This window comes from Triturus cristatus, chromosome 3_2, assembly GCF_964204655.1.
Source record: "Triturus cristatus chromosome 3_2, aTriCri1.1, whole genome shotgun sequence".
In the NCBI taxonomy this organism is placed as follows: Eukaryota; Metazoa; Chordata; class Amphibia; order Caudata; family Salamandridae; genus Triturus; species Triturus cristatus.
The window spans coordinates 1136740893-1136760394 of NC_140584.1; positions in this window are offsets into that span (position 1 = coordinate 1136740893).

The window sequence follows — 19502 nt, forward strand, 5'->3', positions numbered from 1 at the left end:
ACGTGCCATTGAAAGTACACAGGTGGAATAAGGCCAACGACACAATCAATGATCCAGGCTCACACTGTGCATCACACCCACCCTTCCTGCGTCTGGGCACTGCTGTGAGGACTCTGCACCCACCCCTCTCATGTCTGGGCACTGGTGTGAGGACTCTGCACCCACCCCTCCCATGTCTGGGCACTGCTGGGAGTGATAGGCACCCACCCCTCCTATGTCTGGGCACTGCTGGGAGTGATAGGCACCCACCCCTCCTATGTCTGGGCACTGCTGGGAGGACTCTACACACACCCCTCTCATGTCTGGGCACTGCTGAGAGGACTCTGCACCCACCCCTCCCATGTCTGGGCACTGCTGGGAGTGATAGGCACCCACCCCTCCTATGTCTGGGCACTGCTGGGAGGACTCTGCACCCACCCCTCCCATGTCTGGGCACTGCTGGGAGTGATAGGCACCCACCCCTCCTATGTCTGGGCACTGCTGGGAGGACTCTGCACCCACCCCTCCCATGTCTGGGCACTGCTGGGAGTGATAGGCACCCACCCCTCCTATGTCTGGGCACTGCTGGGAGTACTCTGCACCCACCCCTCCCATGTCTGGGTGGCACCTCAAAGCAGTCACATGCCACATGCCACTGACGCTACCTCAGCAGAGTACACAGACACACACAGGTACAGGACATTCACCTGCCATTGCCAAATGCAGCAACATACCTCACTCTGCACATGTGCCACTAGACGGGGGGGGCTCACAGGTGTGGGGCTGGCTCTGCACATCAGACACACAGCACTGCTCCCTGCTCACATCAGATGGGCAGGGTATATCCATCCCTCATGCAGCCCGGGTGCTACACTCCACATATGCACTCACCCACATGACAGGGAACTTACACACACACACCAATGTCCAGGGAACAAACACATCATTTGGACACTCTCAGCACATGTACACTAAACAAACACACATCTGTGGGTACTGCCACCTGTCACACCGGGGGGACCACAGATTCACATGATGACTGTAGTAACAACATTCCCAGGAGGATTAGACAGGCAGAATGTGTAATGCCACATGCAGTGATTGTCACAGTACACACAATGCAAGTGAGGAGAGCAGACATGCACCACACCATGCTCTGGCTGGGAGACATCAGGCATTCCCCCCCCCTGGGACCCCCCCTACAGTACATAGCATGTGTGTCACACCTGGACACAATGCCAGAAGTCACAGTCACAAAAAAGGGACACAGTCTGTGCTAGTAGCCTCTGCACTCACCTGATACCCTGGTCGCCCATACAGCAGGGGGTACTGTGGGAGGATCACATCCAGCAATGCCAGGTTCTCCTCCAGGGTGAAAGGCTGTGCCCTCTCCACAGACCTTGACATGGTTCCAGGGAATCAGGAGCAGCAGCTGGGTCCTAGAATCTAAAGATGTGCAGGCAAGTGCTCCCTCATGGGAACTGGCAGCCTTATGTCTGCCTTGCTGGCCTGTTTCATGCACAGGAGTACAGAGTGATTGGTCACTCACATTTGCATCCTATGTTTCCTCCAATCCCTTCAAACCTAGCACAGTCAGTGGTTGTTCTTATTTTTTTTCTTCAGCATGATGTCAACTCCAGAACCACATTGCAACAATGTAGATTCATTCAAACTGACTTCTGCTGTGCACCTTCCTGAAAAAAATCAAAATTTGAAATTGGTCTCCATGACAACCAGCATGCATGTAAGCTTTTACACTTGTCCCTCATGTGTCCCCTATGTAATATGGAGTTTCACACACAGGTACGGTGCGTACCGGGGCCCTAGGGCACCCCAAATGCATAGTAACGGCCCGTACAGGCGTATGTACGGTCCGTATCACTATGGGTACGCATACGCGAGCACACCCATAGTGATAGTGAGCGTTCGCGCGTATGTACGGTCCGTATCACTATGGGTACGCATACGCGAGCACACCCATAGTGATAGTGAGCGTACATACGCGCGAACGCTCACTATCACTATGGGTGTGCTCGCGTATGCGTACCCATAGTGATACGACCGTACATACGTGCGAACGCTCACTATCACTATGGGTGTGCTCGCGTATGCGTACCCATAGTGATATGGACCGTACATACGCGCGTACGCTCACTATCACTATGGGTGTGCTCGCGTATGCGTACCCATAGTGATACGGACCGTACATACGCGCGTACGCTCAGTATCACTATGGGTGTGCTCGCGTATGCGTACCCATAGTGATACGGACCATACATACGCGCGAACGCTCACTATCACTATGGGTGTGCTCGCGTATGCGTACCCATAGTGATACGACCGTACATACGCGCGAACGCTCACTATCACCATGGGTGTGCTCGCGTATGCGTACCTATAGTGATACGGACCGTACATACGCACGTACGCTCACTATCACTATGGGTAGGCCTACGGCAGCACTCCCATGGTGATAGTGCACGTACACACGCCCTCAGTGCGAATGTACGGTGCCTCACACACATAACAGTGGTGACAGGTAGCACACAGAAGGTAATGGAGCTGACATACTTGTCCATGGATGGACATCAAGGCATTGTCTGGCCAGTGCTACATGTGTGGGGCACAGGTGTGAAAGGCTGTGAGGTGCCACATTACTCCTGAGTCTTGTAGACAATAGATGTATGATGAGAAGTGTACAGATGTCATGTGTGACGGTGCTATATGTGCCAGACATGGCCTTCACTCCTTTGACATATGTGCATGTCGTACAGCACACTTGAGATGGCCGTCCCTGGCGTGGCACAGTCAACAACACACGCAAGTGTCCCCTGATGCCCGCTACAGGGGTTACCATACCAGACATGTGACTACACACGGTGCACGATGTGACTATGTCATGTATGTGTGGTGTGTTCACATTAGCTTGATGTTGGTGTTCCCACAAAAGCATCTCCTGCTGGTGCAACCAACATGTGTCTGGGTGTAGATGGACATGGCACACTGTTACGCACACCAGGCCACATGTGTTATCGGATGTTAGGTGTGTATGTATGCATGGGACACGGAGTAGCGTAACAATTACCTCTCTGCATCCTCTCAATGTATGTGTGGTCAGTGATGACATGTACACCTTCATGGCAAGGTGTGTGGGCTGTCCTAGTGTAATGTCATGTGACCTGTGGCTCTGGTGTTCCGCTACCTGTCTCTGCAATCAACATCCTACTTCTGCTGATATGTTGATGTATGTCACTCCTGTATTGCGTCTGGCTGTTCACTTACACTGGGACACAGCTAGTCACATGCCATTGGATGTGGAGGTGCACAATCTCCATGTGTAGCTGGTTCTTGGTAGGAGTGTCACCTGGCAGCCATACATGTCCAGGGCATGTAGCACATACCTGACTCCCTATGTACCATATGTGTATTGACAGATTGACATGTGCTCAGTACATACAAATTGTTGTTGTAGTGCACTCACTCTTCCTTGTCACTTCCAAATTACTGCAGGGCGCCGCCTCTTCCCCGACCTATTCCGGACTTGGCTGACATGCGGGAGAATGACTGTATACGCTGCTACCGCTTCCCCCAACCGTTAATTGAGGAGTTGACGGCAAGGCTGGCACCACACCTGCAACCGCTGCACAGGTATCCTACGGCACTGACACCCAAGCTGAAGGTAATGGCAGCCCTACATTTCTTTGCCACGGGTACCTTCCAAAATACCATTGCCCATGTTGGTGGCATGTCCCAGAGCATGTTCAGCCGTGTGCTGCATGATTTCTTAGAGGCCATGTTGCTTCACCTGGATGAGTTCATCCATTTCCCAACTCCTGAAATGTTGACTGGTGTCAAGCATGGCTTCTATGCCCTGGGAGGGATTCCCCATGTCATTGGGTCCATAGATGGGAGACATGTGGCTTTGGTACCACCACAGGCACAGGAGGTAGCGTACCGTAATCGCAAGCACTACCACTCCATCAATGCCCTTGTGGTGTGTCTGTCCAACATGGTGATTTCACATGTCTGTGCTCGTTTTCCAGGATCAGCACACGATGCCTACATCATGAGGTGTAGCAGGGTGCCTGAAATGATGACGCAGCTGCGCGACGAACGAGCATGTGTTGTTGGTGGGTACACTCTTGCTGTCCTGTATTTTGCGTAGCCTTCCAGCCCGACCGCTTCCCCTGTCCTACTAATGTCCATGTTGTTTCCATGTATGGGACGCTGGCTATCCCAACATGCCATGGCTGATCACACCTCTCCGCAACCCCATCACGCCGGCCCAACTCCGCTACAACACCGCCCATGGCCGGACAAGGCGAGTGATAGAGAGGACATTTGGCCTCCTGAAGAGCCGATTCAGATGCCTCCACAAGACGAGCGGCGCCCTCCCATATGCCCCGGTGAAGGTCTGCAAAATCTTCATGGTGTGCTGCATGCTGCACAACATGGCAGTTGAGAAAGCTGTGCCACTCATCCTGGATCAAGATGATCAGGACCATCCACCAGTGGAGGACGAAGGGCTTGGCAATGGGGCTAGTGATGTTGAGGATGTGGGTCCGCAAGAGGACATCCGGAGTAGGCTCATACGCGACTTCTTTGCTTAGTGGTGAGTACCAGTGTCTGAGTGTGCACGCATTGGTCCCCGTGTGGCATGTGTTGCGATGTGTGTGTCCATCTGCATGTATGGCACGTGAGTCAGAGGTGTGTGTGGATGTGTCACTCGAGTGATGGTGCCAGTGATGTGTGTATTTCCCCAGTCATAATTGTGACCTAGCATGTTGTCATCCTTACATGTGTCGAGTACATGCACATGCAGGTGGCTGTGCTTTTTGTGGATGACTTCTTGTGTGTCTCTCTTCCCCAGGTACTTGAGCATGCCGTCTGCTGCTTGCATTGTTGTGGCACTGCTATTCCTCATGGACACGTCATCGTGTGCTGACTCAGCGTTACACGCACGGACAAGTTTGGAAGTCTCCTTAGGGTAAGGGATGCATCAGGGGTGTATTGGGTGTGGCAGTTGTTCACGATGTGTGCACAATGCCCCTGTCGATGTTTGGTTCCTCTGCAGACATGTTGCATCACCATGGGACACATTACATGTAGCTGGATACACATGAACAGATGGTCAGACTTGTTGACAGTCAACTGTAATGGGATAGTGGATTGTGATGATGGCATCAATGTGTGTAACAATGCCCTCGGACACATACGGTTTGCTTTGGCTTGACATGGTGTGGGACTTCCACATCAGAGGATCAATGGTGTATGGCAGCCTCTCTGTGAGCAGCAGGGGGTGTGGAGCTGTTACCCGGCACTTGTTTGCACGTTCCATGGATATCACGCGTTTGTGGGGCAGAAGGGGGGTGCCAGTGTTGGACCCACATATTCATCCACATGGCCTGTGTATGTGTACTCCGAGTTGCCTCTGCATTCCGGAAATCATGACTAATAAAGGTGTCCCTATGCCTCCAAGGTGCCTCTTCTCAGTCAATGCTGGTGTGTTGCCACGGTGCATATGACATGTCTGGCATGGTTTTCAGTCATACAGACACATGCATCAAAGGAAAAACCAGTCGCAAATGGGCAGATTCTCAGAATCTGCCCCTTTGCGACCGGTATTTTTACATTTGGGATGCATCATCCCAAATGCAAAAATCGCAATTTAAGGAATCTCTAAATTGCGATTACTTAAATTGCGATTGCATTTAAGGAATCCCAAATTGAGATTCCTTAAATGCAATGCATTAAAGTAAAAACATTAGCGATTTCGCTAATAGGGGGAGCAAATTACCATGAAGTTGAACTTCATGGTAATTTGCAAAAACTTTGAAAAATGCACTTTTGTGCATTTTTCAAAGTTTCATGTTGTGCACACACATGCCCTTAAGGCATGTGTGTGTGCAACATATGTGCACAGATCAATTTCAGGGGTGCAAAAGGGTGTCATTTTGACACCCTTGAAATTGCATGAGCTATTTGCGAGTACCTACTGGCACTCACAAATTGCTCATGCCATCTCCTATTCATTCCGATGGGCCTGGAGGCCCAAATGAATGAATGGGACGGCATTCCTTAATTGCGACTCGCAATTTGCGACTCGCAATTAAGGAATGTGTAGGATTCACTATTTTTATAGCGATTCCTACATGTATAGGCTTTTGCAATTCCGTAATTGCGATTCCTTAATAATCGCAATTAAGGAATCGCAAAAGCCTACGTTGATGCATGTGCCAGATAGTGGCTATGTGTCTATGTGTAGAGTAGCAAGTTGCAAGCTGTTTGTGTGGGATTGGACTCTGTATTGTGCATGATGTCCATGACTGCGTGGGTATTGTGACATGTGCCATCCCCATGCATCCAACGTTGGCCAGGCCACCATTCTCTGCATCCACAAGACTCAAGCTTGCAGGACATGGTCCTGCCACCTGTCTACACTTACCTGGGTGCCCCCCAGGACACTCCACATGATCCCTGACCTCTGTGCATGACTGTTGCTGTACTCAATTAGTCTGTTGGCACGGTAGTGCGGCCACCCCCTCAGCTGGTTGGGCCCATCCCGGGTGTTTATGGTGCTCCATGTCTGTCTTGCCTCATACATTGTGACCCATGTGTGTCCTGTGCCGGACTCAGTTTGGGAAAAAGGGGGTGGTGGTGGACAGAGTTTCTGAATGATGCAGAATACTCTTACCAAGTCAAGAGATCATGGTTTTAATCCATCACCGTTTTTTAGCTCACTGCACCATCCCAGCTCAGAATCTGACTACATGCAAATTAGTCTGTACCTGTCCCAGTGCATGATGGGAACAGGGCAAACCAAACTACCAAGCCAATTCTTATACTGGGAAGGAAACAAGCTTCCGGGGACCGGTTTCTGGCATCACAGCCTTCGTCGACCCGGCTTGCCTGAATCCTGATGGTGCAATGAGCAAGGGACTCACGTCTGAGCATACCCTCCCTGTGGTGGCACAGGGAGGGTTGCCCATGTTGTCGGCTATCCGACGGAGTGAACGGTCAATTCCCGTGAACAGCGTCACGAGCTCAGCCTGTCTGTCCTCCATCCGCCCTTGGTGTCGCAGTAGACAGGCATGTTGCTCCGCATGTTGCTGGGCCTGCTGGGTCTTCATCTCCTCGAGGGTCCCCTTCATCTCATTGAGGGTGGTCACAACCTGGCTCATGCCCGTGGTGTCCTGCCGGTATGTGTCCATGATGCCTCTGACATGGGCATATACCGGTTCCGCAGCCAACTGGTCAGGCTCGCGCCTCCGCCGTCCTCCACTCCCACCACCCCTGCCCACTTGCGCCTGGCCTGCCCTTGTGGGCACATCGGGTCTACGGGACCCCTGAGGGGTGGCATTTGCGTTGTCGCGTGCCTCCTCTTGGGTGCCCGGTACACCGTGTCCCTCCTGGTCAGCCTGGCTGCGTTGTGGTGGTGGGGCAGGGATCCTGGGTGTCTCCTGGGATGTGGCAGGAGTGGGGGTGGTGGTTGGCCCAGTTGTACCTGACGCAGGTGCTGCAGGTGGTTGGACACCAGAGGGGCCAGGTTGGTCGGGGTCGTCCACAGAGTGGTGACAGTCGTCGCTGCCGGTGGGGTCGTCATCCCGCAGAGCCGGGTCCTGTGAGTCTTCCCCCCCAGTGTTGGGGGGTGATCCACCACGTTGACCTGTGTGTGTGAGAGACAATGTTATTATTGTTCCATGCAACATCCATGTTTCATTAGTTTCAAAGTTTGCACATTTCCTCTGGGTATTTGGATATGTCTTGCATTCCACTCACAGTGCACTTGTGCATGAGTATGTCCCTTGTCCACAGCTTTTGAGACTTTACCTATGTGTGACACAGTCTTACTTGCTGCGTCAATTGTGACTGCAGTCAGCAGTGGAGTGGGCAGGTGTGGCAAGCCATGCATTGGCGCCTTCCGTGTTGCACTGTGCGTGGGCACATGGAGTTGTTCCACACACATATGTAATGCAGGTAGCTGTCGTTGTGCTCGTGCACAGGTTGAGACATGGCCCAGTGTTTTGCCATGGAGAAGAGAGGGGGATACATGCACTGGCCACCCTTGTCTACATGCACGCAGTCCACCTGCTGACGAGCAGACATTCCCACACCACCCAAGGCTGGATTGTTCTCCCTGTGTATCCCTTTCTCACTCCCTCTCTGTCCCCCTCTCCCTCCCTCCCTGTGTCAGCCTCCTCCCTCTGTCCGTCTCCCTGTGTCTTCCTCCCTTTCTCTCCCCCTCTCCCTCCCTCTGTGTGTCACCCTCTCTCACCTCAGCCCAGCTTCCTAGGCACACTTTTTGCAGATCTTTGAATGGCCCTTGGCTTGTTCATGTGAGTATGTTTGTGATCTCCAGGCACCCATTGGGTGAATTGTCTGTGTCTGCGCTGCTGCTGTGGTGGTGTGTGCTGCCACTCTTTCACAGTGTTGGCTGTTCATTGGCTGGTGTCATGTGCAAAAAGGTGCCTTCAAGCCCATGTATTCATGCTAGGCGTGCGCCATTTGCAGGCAAGTCTTTCCTGTGTGGGGACACACTGTTTGTCTGGGTGTGACCTAGGCCATATGGGCAGAGGGCATTGTTGTCTGTTTCTGAGTTGCACTATGTTATTTTTGAGGCACACACTCCCACCATCCGGGTTCCCGTGTCTTGTGTTGGTGTTTTCTGTGGCCTGTGACTTGGGATTGTCCAGCTGGGTGCATGTGGCATGGTGGCGCTAGTCGCATGTACGTGTTTCTGGGGTGTGGTTGAGTCATGCGATAGCTTTGAGGTGTTTGCGTGCATGATTGTGAGTTGGGTTGTGGATGACGTTCCCCCCATGTGAGGTGAGTTGTTTGTGTACTCACCAGGCTCTCGGAGTCCTTCTACTCCGTCGACTGCCACCACCGGCAGTATGGCCATCACCCTCTCCTCCCAGGGCTGGTATTGTACGCGTCTGCGGGGCGGCCCTCCTCCAGTGATGTTGGCCTGGTTGTGGTCGTCGGTCATTTTGGCTCGGACCCTCCTCCGCAGATCGTACCACCTGGCTTGGCATTCCTGCCTGGTCCTTCTGGTGGCCGCAACAGCATTCACAAGTCGTAAAAGAAAATAATGCCTCGGGATTGATCCACAGTACTACTAGATGAAGAGGTAGTTTAGTTATCTCTTCTTATATAGATTATTTTTATAGATGAATCAAAATATTTCAATCCTAAGTCAAAGGAAGACCAGCACAAAAATATATACACTTGACTAATAAATGTCAAAAACAAACATTGCTATTTTATTTTTCGCAATATATATAGACAAATTTTACATATATATACACATATTTATATTTCACATTTACATTTTACACCATTTCTCTTTGCCCTACTAATTACTCAGGATGCTCTCAATACTTTATCACACTAGCATTCCTTTTTTGAAGATCACTCTCTTAGAGAAACTCAAAGGTTTATCTATTTAACCATGTAATCACAGAGTATTCTTTATATCTATTTGGTCATATTTAAATTCATATGGGTGTCTTCAAAAAATCTGTCAACGCGTTTCAGCCTTAAATATTCCAGGCCTCTTCAGGACTAGGGCAGTTGAATGTGCAAATTCATGATTCAACCTAAAAGATTAAATAAGCCTTTTTTACTCAATATATACAATATATTTACCATTATTTACAAGTATACATCCATGGGAACCACAGACTCAAAGAGTCTGAACAAGATATAATGTTTGAATATTAATGTTCAAGTGATAATCTGAAGGGGCGTCCAACCACTAAATTAACACACCCATTGTTGTGCATATTCCAATTATTCTAAATCAAAGCGGGCTCTAAAGAAAATATTGCTCTGAAAAAAATGGTGCTCTAAAAAAATAGTGCTCTAAAAAAAATATATATATATAGAGTGTGTTAAGATAGGCCTAAACCTTCACCAATTTAGACAAAAACATCACCCATTTGAAAGAAACATGTCTACCGTGGCGATATACAGCTATCTCTCTATCACTCTTGCCTGCTAGTAATCACCAATTATCAGTAGATTACTTTACTTACTGAATGAATGGCGAGGAAATTCCTATTGTAGCCGAAATTCTAAGGGACTTCTCTTTAGATTCGTTTTCTTATTTTTCTTTTTGATTCCTAATGCAAAAAAACATGTGTACACCTCTATCAATTATGTTATCTATATATATATATACACCCATAGAGATTTCAACCTCGAGAAACTAGAGAGACTATTCCTCCTACCTTGCAACTCCTGATGCGGGTGTTTGCTTTCACTGTTACTGCCAAATTTATTACTGGTAACAACACTTGTATCCCTGCGTGATGACGCTCTTAATCCTATTTCGCTAGGTTGTATATTCCACGTCGCGTTCTTTCTGGCGCATCACTATACACAAACAAAGGTGGAGAGGGGAAGCTGTTTTAAATTTCTAGATAAACGCTCCATACCTCCAAGGTTCAAGTTAGGTCTTTACCACCATCCTCGACACACGTACCTTGTATCGTTTATTAAGTCCTCTCTCTTTCTATCCGCGTATTTCTCTCAATCAGCCGCGAGAAACGCGGAAGTCCGTCTCTCTTTAACCACGTGGGTACTAGAGACTAAAAACGGACTAATTTATAGCCCCAGGAAGTCGAAAGCGGACTATTATTACTCAGGATACAGGCGACTACTTTCACCTATCCAAGATGGAAGGCGCCAAAACCACATTCTATTTTGTGGTTAAAACTTACGGGGACTGTAAACACGATTTACGGGGACTGTAAAAACGATTTAACCATTATATCTTAAGGGGTTCTTCTCTGTTTAAAACGGCTTGCCGAACTCTTATTGAAAGGTTCCTCTCTGTTGAAAAAGGCTAGCCAAGGACTCTTATATATATATTCACAATGGTAGTAAATTGTCTTAGATCCATACGGCCTAATGGTAGAAGCATCTCCCATATTATAATTTCCACGTGGGTGGTATATTCTCGCCTCGTTATATCTCTACATAACTAAATCATCACCCAACCTAGAAACACAAAATGAAATTGAATAAATTAAAATAAACTGAAATAAAATAAAATAGTGATAGGTGAGCAAATCAAAAGAAAGGAGAAATAAATTACTACAGACACAGGAATGAATTATTGTGTTGAACATAGTACCTTAAGACCCATTATTGGAACGCCACTCCTTACAATCTACTGATCCATATCTTCATCCCATCCAATAGGTGGGAAACAATTCATTGTAATAATGCCCGAATCTCATCTTTGTCATTAAGGCCCCTTACAGCAGTATGATATTTCTCAATTAGTCTGGCTTCCAATCTGTTGAGTTTAATTTGGAGGTTCTCATTTTTCACGTTTCCGATTACACATAGGACGGACCACTTTATATCGTTTTCAGAATGATTTAAACTCTGATAATGCTGTACCAATGGTGCTCCCTGTGTTTTGCATTTAATCCTAGATGTGTTGTAGTATACGTTTTTTTAAGGCTTGCGTTGTTTGGCCTATGTAATATTTGCTGCATGGACATTTTATGCAGTAAATAGCCTTCTTTGAATTGCAGTTCGAGAATACCCTTTGATGATGTATTTGACCATTGATGTTCAATTGTTTGGAATCTTCAGTTAAGTTACATGCCAAACAGCTCTGGCATCGAAAATGTCCCACCACAGGTGGTAAACTCAATAATGTTCTTAAATCTTTTTTCGTGTTTTCTGTCTGTCTTCCTGCTCTCACAAGTTGTTGTCTAATATTTTTTCCTTTTTTGAAGGCAAATAGTGGTTTGGAAATTCCTAGATGTTCTACTATTTTCCAATTTTTTTGAATGATTTTCTTAACTCTATTCGCTTTAGGATCATACGTGAGTACACATGTCAAAGGGATGTTTTTGTCCTGTTGTTTCGGGATTAATAAAGTTTCCCTTGGTGTATACCATGCTCGTTTAAGGGCACCTTTCACCAACTTTTTGGGGTATCCCCGGCTTGTCAGTTTGTTCTTAAGTTTCTCAGCATTGGAGAAATAATCCTCTTTATTGGAGCAATTCCTCCTTACACAGAGAAATTGCCCTTATGGCAAGTTTTCTTTCAACGTGCGCGGGTGGCTACTGTCAAAGTGTAATAGGGTATTCCGGTCTGTAGTTTTAGTGTACAGACTTACCCCTAGTTGATCATTTTCTTGTTGCACAAATACATCTAAGAAATTTATCTTAGCACGGTCCTTAGACATGGTAAAGTTGAACTCCACTGTTCTTAAATTTAACCAATTATGGAAGTCTAGCAATTGTATTTCATCTCCATCCCATATCATAAATATGTCGTCTATATAGCGACACCAAAACCCTATAAGGGATTTAAACGGGTTGGTATCGCTATATATCCATTTCTTTTCAAAATCCGCCATAACTAGATTTGCAATTTCTGGCGAGAAGCTGCATCCCATTGCTACTCCTGAGATTTGTAGGTACAGGTTTTCCTTAAAATTGAAAAAATTATTTTTTAAGCACAGGTATGCTAATGATATTATAAAGTCAGTAGGGACTTGATGGGGCTGGTCTCTTTGGTCTAATACGTGTTTCATCACTGCCAAGGCCTCATCTTGTGGTATGTTTGTGTATAATGATTCGATATCAAACGATACCAAAAATGTTTTTCCATATCATAGGGGAGACCTTCTACTTTTGATATCAAATCCATGGTATCTCTAACATACGATTGTGTCTCCTTTACCAAAGGAATCAAAAAAGTATCGATATATTTAGCCAGGGGATCTAGAATTGACCCACATGCCGAAACAATGGGCCTTCCTGGTGGATCTGTCATAGATTTATGTACTTTTGGTAAGACATATATATTAGGTATTTTAGTTTTATTACTGTTCAAAAAATCGAATTCATTTTGACATAACCAGCCTTCATCAAGCCCATTTTTGGTAATTTCCAGAATCTCTAGTTTTAATTCAGATGTCGGATTAATTTCTAGTTGTCTGTAATGTAAAGGGTTAGATAACTGCCGAACAACTTCCTCATCATATTTTTTAGTGTCCCAGAGTACAATTCCTCCCCCTTTATCAGCCGGCTTGATTATTATTGCCGGGTTTTCTGACAAATCTTTCAGAGCTTTCATTTCTTGTTTGCTACAGTTTGCGTTATAAAAGATCTTTTTGTTCTGAAGGACATCTAGTTGTCTCAGAATTTGTTCTTCAAATACCAGGATTTCTGCTGGAAGGAGTACACTTTCTGGAATATAATTTGATTTATTTCTCAAACCACTGATGTTAATCTGTTCTCTCATTTCTTTTTCCAAAAAGAAGGCTTTTAGTCTAACCTTTCTCAGGAAGTGTAAAACCTCCGTTTTAGTATCAACCGGGTCTTGTAGGGCCGTGGGTACGAAGGACAACCCTTTATATAACACTGATAATTCTGTGTCAGTTGGAGTATAGTTGGATAGATTATAGATGGGTATGGTTTCTGATCTTTCTAATCTAATAATATTGTTTTTATTCAACGTCTGTAGGTTCTCCTTCGAGTTCTGAATGGTTCTGAGTCTGGGTTCTGATATTGATCCGGGGTCTGATACTGGCCCTGTTGTTGATATTGGCCCACTTGAGGATTGTAACCTCGCCATCCCGTTCCCCCTCCTCTGTTTCGATACCTGCCTCTGCCAAAAAAAGGTTGGGATCTTGGGTATAGGGGGTACGAACGGTAGCCACTATATGACCCTTGATCTGAGTCAGATGAGGTATCTGAAAAGGTGATAAATTTAGTTCTTGATCTACCTCTATACTGAAGATTTAGTGAGCTCGGATTATTGTTCTGGTAAAAGTCCTCTTTCAAGTATGGGTAAATATCTTCTTATTTGAAGTTTTTTATGTCCCTTGCTACCTTGGTAGTTTTTTGATTTGTAGTGTGGACTTTGAAATCAGCTATAGTATTTTCTACTGATTCTAGTAATGTCTTACAGTCTTTAATCGTGGTGTCTCCTCGAATTTCTTGTTCTAATGCCTCTATTTCTCTAAGTTCTTCATCATTCAATCTTAAGGCTGTTTCAATAGACAATGCCATCCAGTCTCTAGAGCATTTTGTTCCAACCCCTCCGAATCTTCCTAGGTAAGCTTTGTCTGTGATGAAAATAACTGGGATATTTCTTACTTGAAGTCCCACTGGAATAGTATTGTTTTTTAAATGTTCTAGCAATACTTGGGCGTGCAATTGGGTTCTAATATTCTTCTTTTTTAGTTTTTTTAATCTTTCTATTTTATCCACATTAATGCTTTGTACTACTGCTTGGTCCCCGCTTAACAAAGAGGGAATTTTGCATAAAGCACTTATTTCATCTTCCGTGTAACTCACTACCGGAGGTTCAGACATGACAAACAGTAAATAACAAAAAATATATATCTATAGATGTTTTTACAAAACGTTCCCATCAATGTACTACTATATTCAACAGTAATATCAAGTGCCTAACCAACCTTTGGCGAAAAATATATCTACCTTGTTTTCAATTATTTATATACATTCAGACTATATATATATGTCTTCTTTCTCTAGTTACCCTCACACTTCACTAAGTGTAATGAAAACCTTTTAAGAAATAAAGGGGTTTACCCAATTAACCCTTTGGCATCTGGGTAATTAAACAAGTCGTAAAAGAAAATAATGCCTCGGGATTGATCCACAGTACTACTAGATGAAGAGGTAGTTTAGTTATCTCTTCTTATATAGATTATTTTTATAGATGAATCAAAATATTTCAATCCTAAGTCAAAGGAAGACCAGCTGGCTTGGCATTCCTGCCTGGTCCTTCTGGTGGCCGCAATAGCATTCACAGCATCGACGATCCTCCGCCACATGGCTGTTTTGTCGGCGATGCTGGTCTGTCTGACCAATGTTCCAAAGAGGTGTGGCTCGACTCTGAGGATTTCATCGACGAAGACCTCCAACTCTCGGCTAGTGAACTTTGGATTCTTGTTAGTGGGCATGGTGAGGGGTGTGGGTGTGGATGGTTGTGGGGGGTGTGTGTGTGGATGGTTGTGGGTGTGGTTGTTTGTGTGTGTGTGTGAATGTGATGAGGGGGTGTTTGTGAAGGTGTGTGTGTGAAGGTGTGCAAGTGTAAGGTGTAGTAAAGGTTCAAGTATGGTGCTGTAGGTTGTCTGTGGGGTCTGGCAGCAGTGAGTCTGTTGCAAAGGCTCATGGTTTGTGTCTGTGGGCCCTTTTTATTGGTCCATTGGTGGATGTGGCTGTGTTTGAACTTTGGGTGGGTGTGTTATAAGGAGTGGTTGTGTTTCGGGCCTCTGTTTGGGATTTTGGCAGTTGCAGGTCAGTGAATGTGTTGCATTTGTGCTTGTTGGACATGTTTTGTGGCTTTGTGCCATTCGAATAGTGTATTCTTGTGTTGTTGTGCTTTGTCCTGGTTGTGTACGTGCGTTTTTTGTGTGTGTAGGGTGTGTACTCTGGATATTTTGTTGTACAGTGCTGTCCTTGTGTTTGGCTTGGTACGACTCGTACATGCGCGATGTTGTGTGAAGGTGCTGGTGTTGGGGCCTGGGGTGCGCTCAGTACTTAGAATGTTGGGGTGGGGGTACGATCCATACATACGCGGGTGAGGGTAGGAGTCGTTCAGACACGGTTGGGGTGGGGGTACGCTCCATTCGTACGCGGGTGTGGGTACGGCCCGTACATACAAGGTTGGGGTGGGGGTACGGGTCGTACATACATGGTTGGGGTGGGGGTACGCTCCATACATACGCGGGTTAAGGTACGGCTCGTACATACACGGTTGGGGTGGGAGTATGCTCCATACGTACGCGGGTGTGGGTACAGCCCGTACATACAAGGTTGGGGTGGGGGTACGCTCCATACATACGCGGGTGAGGGTAGGAGTCGTACATACACGGTTGGGGTGGGGGTACGCTCCATTCGTACGCGGGTGAGGGTACGGGTCCTACATACACAGTTGGGGTGGGGGTACGGGTCGTACATACACGGTTGGGGTGGGGGTATGCTCCATACGTACGCGGGTGTGGGTATGGCCCGTACATACAAGGTTGGGGGGGTGTTCGCTCCATACATACGCGGGTGAGGGTAGGAGTCATACAGACACGGTTGGGGTGGGGGTAGGCTCCATTCGTACGCGGGTGTGGGTACGGCCCGTACATACAAGGATGGGGTGGGGGTACGGGTCGTACATACACAGTTGGGGTGGGGGTACGCTCCATACATACGCGGGTGAGGGTACGGCTCGTACATACACGGTTGGGGTGGGGGTACAGGTCGTACATACACGGTTGGGGTGGGGGTACGCTCCATACGTACGCGGGTGTGGGTACGGCCCGTACATACAAGGTTGGGGGGTGTGTTCGCTCCATACATACGCGGGTGAGGGTAGGAGTCATACAGACACGGTTGGGGTGGGGGTACGCTCCATTCGTACGCGGGTGAAGGTACGGCTCGTACATACACGGTTGGGGTGGGGGTACAGGTCGTACATACACGGTTGGGGTGGGGGTACGCTCCATACGTACGCGGGTGTGGGTACGGCCCGTACATACAAGGTTGGGGTGGGGGTACGCTCCATACATACGCGGGTGAGGGTAGGAGTCGTACATAGACGGTTGGGGTGGGGTACGCTCCATTCGTACGCGGGTGAGGGTACGGGTCCTACATACACGGTTGGGGTGGGGGTACGGGTCGTACATACACGGTTGAGGTGGGGGTACGGGTCGTACATACACTGTTGGGGTGGGGGTACGGGTCGTACATACACGGTTGGGGTGGGGGTACGCTCCATACATACGCGGGTGCGGGTAGGGGCCGTACGTACGGTGGTGTACATACACGGGTGGGGGTTCGACTCGTACATACGGGGCTGGGGGTGGTGTTGGGCACGTATGCGGGCACATGTCTCCATGGTTGCTATGGGAGTTCGATGCGGACGGTGTTTTTTCCATACGGTTGTAACATCGGACGGTGTTTTTTCCATACGGTTGTAACCTCGGACGCACGGGATGGATCGTACTTGCGCGCTCGGACTTCACTTTTCACATTCGTACGGTAAATCGTCCGAGGACGTGTCGGACACATTTTCCGACCCGAGGACATGTGGGGAAATATTCCCAATGCGATTCGTATGGACTTTTTCCCATGCGAATCGTACTTGCCAGTTTGTACGGCACTTGTACGATTCGTATGGTAAAAAGACCGGATACGAGTCGTACGGGATTTTTTTTTCCGGATCGTGGTCGGCACCTTGGTGTTAGCTGTGGACTCTTCTGACAGATGAGCAATTTCTATGTGTAGGCGTTCTGTTGGGTCCTTCTTGATTTTTGTGTAATTTCTTTCATCTGCCAAAAGGGATAGGCACACTTCCCGGTACAAAGAGGTGTTCTGTAGTACTATGGCACATCCTTTGTCCACCGGTTTTATGGTTACCTTTTCATTGTTACCCAGTTCTTGTATCGCCTCATATTCTTTTTTGCTGGAGTTGTGAAAGATTTTGATGGTTTTTGGGTCTATTTCTAATACTTCTTTTAGGACTGCGTTTTCAAAAGCTAGTAATTCTACTGGGAGACATGTCGCTGCTGGTGTGAAATTAGACTTTCTGGTCAGTAAGGAACAGATTTTAAAAGCACCAGTGCAAAGTTCTATGTGGGTGTGTGTTAGAAAAGGTAGACGGACCGGGAGGGTCGGCCGGGGTCAGGAGGAGAGGTCTCCGGGGAGAGCCGTCTCCAGTGATCGTACAGACAAGTAACTTCCCCCCCACAGACAGATATCACACACGGATAAGGTTCAGTGTTCTTTATAAGCACTTATTTAAGGTACGGTTGAATGGTACAAGGAGGTCTGGACTCAGGGGTCCCCTCGATTATAGTCTCGCAAGGTAGGGAAGGGGGTAGCGGGACAGTCTATTTACCAATCAGGTAGTTCGGATGAGATGATGATGAGCTCACAATCCTCGAGCTTGGTGGTACGGGCCGCGGCAGCGCCAGCAGGTCCCGGTGTGGATGGTCGATACAACGGGCCGCGGCAGCGCCAGCAGGTCCCTGGAAGATATACGGTCCGCGGCAGCGCCAGCAGGTCCCGGTGAGGATGGTCGTTACAACGGGCCGCGGCAGCGCCAGCAGGTCCCAGGAAGAGGACTGTTGCAGAAGGCTGCGGCAGCGCCAGCAGGTCCCGGTGAGGATGGTCGTTACAACGGGCCGCGGCAGCGCCAGCAGGTCCCAGGAAGATGACTGTTGCAGAAGGCCGCGGCAGCGCCAGCAGGCAGGACGATGGTTCACAAGAGCGGGCTACGGCAGCGCCAGTAGACCGTCAAGGTTGAGTTCACTCGGTGTCTCTCGACTCCAGGATACAACTGCCTTCCTGCTCCGGAGCTGCCTCAGTTATAGGGCTGGTGCCCTTTGATGTCCGGACCCTCGCACTTGGAGGTCGGAGGGTCCGGGATGAAGGTGTCCAGACACCCAGCAGGGGGTGGAGCCAGTGCCTGGGGGAGCTGGGGGCGATCGGCACCTGGCGGGGGAGAGCCCTTGACACTTCGTTCTCCCATTGACCTGCCAAGTGGTCCGCTCACCTCCTGGGTGGATGGTGGTGCCGGGATGTCGGGGCCGGCCAGGCCCGGGGTTAGGGTCGAGGGGAGGCCAGGCGGCCGCGTGGTGCAGGGCCCAAGATGGCGGCTTGACCCGGCCGGGGAAGCCGGTGGGGCTGGACCCCGTGATGAGTAAGGGTCCGAGGGCAAAGGGTCCGTCGGGAGACGGAGTACAGGTGCTTGTCGCGGGGTTATGCCAGGTGGGCCGGAGTCCGGGCCCTGTCGAGCGGGGAGGGAGCAAGCCGTCTGTGAGGCCTGTCCAACATGCGTCCCCCCCAGCTGAAGGCGGGGAGAGTCACCCATCTCCTTGGGGACTCTCTTCGTCGAGGCGGAAAAAGCGGGACAGGCCATCCGCGTTGGCGTGGTCTTGGCCTGGTCGGTGCTCCACGGTGAAGTCCATTCCCTGCAGGGAAATGGACCAGCGCAAGAGTTTTGGGTTCTCCCCCCGCATCTGCATCAGCCATTGCAGGGGTCGATGGTCGGTTTGTACCCGGAAGTGGGTACCGAAGAGATAGGGTCGGAGCTTTTTGAGGGCCCACACTACTGCAAATGCCTCCCTCTCGATGGTGCTCCAATGCTGTTCTCGGGCCAGGAGACGTCGACTGATGAAGGCCACCGGCTGGTCATGACCTTCGGGGTTCAACTGAGAGAGGACGGCTCCGATGCCGTGGGCGGAGGCGTCGGTCTGCACCACAAATTCCCGACTGTAATCGGGGGCCTGGAGCACCGGGGCGGTGCACAGGGCGGCCTTCAGCTCCTCGAAGGCCGCTTGACAATCAGGAGTCCAGTTGACCCGCTTCGGTTGATTCTTGGATGTGAGACCCGTGAGGGGCCCCACGATGCTGCCGTAGTCCCTCACGAACCGCCGGTAGTAGCCGGTGAGCCCCAAGAAGGCTCGGACCTCGGTCTGGGTGACGGGGGGCTGCCAGGACTGGATGGCAGCAATCTTAAGTTGT